Source organism: Hypomesus transpacificus, unplaced genomic scaffold (assembly GCF_021917145.1).
Source record: "Hypomesus transpacificus isolate Combined female unplaced genomic scaffold, fHypTra1 scaffold_437, whole genome shotgun sequence".
NCBI classification, from domain to species: domain Eukaryota; kingdom Metazoa; phylum Chordata; class Actinopteri; order Osmeriformes; family Osmeridae; genus Hypomesus; species Hypomesus transpacificus.
Window position 1 is genome coordinate 1 of NW_025813954.1, and position 2500 is coordinate 2500.

Below are 2500 nucleotides of genomic sequence, written 5' to 3' on the forward strand. Positions count from 1 at the left end.
TAATTCACTCAGCGCTGCTGCAGCTGTGTCAGCCTGCACTGCTCCATCAGACAGACAGCTCTGGGGGGGGGGGGGGGGGGGAGGGAGGGGTGAGGGGGGAAAGGGAGGGAGGGAGGACAGTTTTTAGGATAAAGGCAAAGGGGAGATGAAATAGTAGAGGGAGGAGAAATGAGGGGGAGAGAGAGGACAAGGGAGGGGGAGAGAGAACAGGGTTATGAATCCACTCCTGTCTGTACTCATGTAATTTATCAATGCAACAATGTTATTTATAACTACGGCAAAGCCAGTGAGTGTTTGTATGTGAGTGTGTGTGTGTGTGTGTGTGTGTAACTCACCAATATATACCTGTCCTTGTGGTCACCATTTGTTAATCTATGTGCCTACTGTTTTTGTCTGTTTATGTTTGTGATGACGTCATATTTATTTGAACTTGCGTTGACACTGTGGAAGTGATCTGGATCAGCAATGTGATTGGTCAGTGGGGTCTTCCAGCAAGTATAATAATTGGTTTATCCACCAGGCATGTAAACTCCTATTTAAGACTGGAGTAGAGTAGTCTAGCTTTAAAGAGAAAAAAACTTTACTAATATTAATGAAAATTATTTAGAAAAGTTAAAGACTAACTGTAAGTATTTAGATACTATTGTTTGACTGAATAAGAACGCACGAGAGAGCGACTGTGTGAGTGTTCCGATGGATGAATGACAGCTGCTCATGAACCTCTTGTCCAATAAGAGGGCCTGCGTACCCCCTTTTCCTCCAATGAAATCCCTTTGTGCATGTCCCGAGCACCCGCCCCTTTCTCTGTATTCTACTCAAAGATTCTGACTGTTATTTCCCTGTACCAGTATACCTTGAACTGGCGTGTATTTTGACTACTATGATTATTATTACACTTATCATAAAGAGTATCATAGCTTTGAGGTTACATTTGATGTTAGCAATAATATAAAACATTAAATATATTTGATATTTAAATGAAATTAAATTTATTGTATAATGACGATGATGAAAATGAGGATGTTATCTTTGAGCGTTAGTTGCGTGAAAGGAGCGGCTAGGTGTGGAAAAAGCAATATTATACAGAAAATATTAATTTTCTTGTTCTTTCTTTTCATAATAGTTTTTCATCCCGGAAGTAATCTTCATCATCATGTTACAGTCACTGTTTATTGGGCTTGAAAAGCTTCTGTAGCGCGTGTATATCCATGAATGCCAGCTTTTAATTCTTGCAACAAAATAAAGACACTTCGCTGCTTTCCTGTCAGTACGACCTCTGGCCTGTTCACTTTTGTTCCCGCGCACTAGATGTTGGTTTCTTTCTCACTCTGTCGCGTGGGTGTGAAAGAAAGAGAGACATGCAAAGAGAAAAAGAAAAGAAGAGAGAGAGCATGCATATGTGTTTTACTTGTAATGTTTGTGTAAGTGTCATTATTTAATTTTAAAACATATTTTTTAGGCCACTCAAATTGCAGTTCCACATTTATCCAAAGGAGGGCAGTATACGCTAAAGATAGAGAGAGGTCAAATTCCGCAGAACATCATATAAATCATAGCGACCACGTCAACTTTTCTGTTGACGTCTTTCATGTTTTAAATGTGCTAAATAACACAGTTTGTGACGTTTTGCCAAATGACAAGACCTTGGCTAATATTAAACCGAAAGAAGAACGTGCGGGAACCATCGGCCTTTAAATACTTTACATTTAAATTAATCAATAATAAATCTTTGCTAGTGTCTCTTTCATAAAGTATCTACAACTAAAATTCGTCCCCCCGGAACGGCAAGTCAGTCGTTTCCGCTGTGTGCCACGGTGTGTCATCTGCCCTGTGGCATAAACTTGTGACAAATTCCTGACTGCATCATAAATCACACACAAATACAATGACGTCATGTCTCGCTCCGGGATTAGAGGGGTTTGCTAACGTTTGCTAACGTTAAAAAAAAAATGCTAGGAACGTAACAACAGTTGCCTTGTAGCATGTCCCGGCTCTGAGTATAGTTCCAGAAATCTGTTTTATGTCACTATTATTATTATTATTATTATAGCTTATCTCGGGGGACAAGAGGATTATTTGTTTTCCTCCAAAAGTTCACACACACAGAACTTCTGAAACATGCCTACTCCGTCATCTATGTTTAAGCCTTTGACAGAGGCCTGGAAGGCTCGCGTGACCTGTAAGAGTATTTTTGAGTTGTTAAAACTACTGTGTATTCAGACAGCACTCGGTGGCCCTAGCTTGCAGCCTATTTGCGGTGACTGTTTTTGAATATGTCTTGGAGGAATGACCCCATCTATCACACGCCTGTAAAGACTTGTTGGCATGTGACTTCTTGCCTATATACACTGGAGGCAGTTTGTCACTTCCTCCTAAACGTGTTTAATTATTAATGAAATGTAGATCCTCTGTTCTTTGCTGCCTGGTTTGTATTATTCTTAACTTTTTTTTCTTTCTAATAATTTGACAATCAGAAACTACTCGTCCAATGACGTTGTTT

At 39.6% G+C, this 2500-nt stretch overlaps 1 protein-coding gene across 2 annotated transcripts in view; it reads left to right on the forward strand.

Annotated features, from left to right (window-relative positions):
- The first annotated feature begins 2325 nt into the window (after positions 1 to 2325).
- The window catches only part of si:dkey-6n21.12 (cilia- and flagella-associated protein 251), a 4324-nt gene continuing 4149 nt past the window's right edge, over positions 2326 to 2500 (forward strand). Inside the window, exon 1 of one of the 2 annotated variants that reach the window (XM_047016943.1) lies at positions 2326 to 2500. This exon is cut by the window's right edge and continues 505 nt beyond it. The gene's annotated coding sequence lies outside the window, so the exon portion shown is untranslated. The other variant, XM_047016944.1, reaches the window with a different exon arrangement.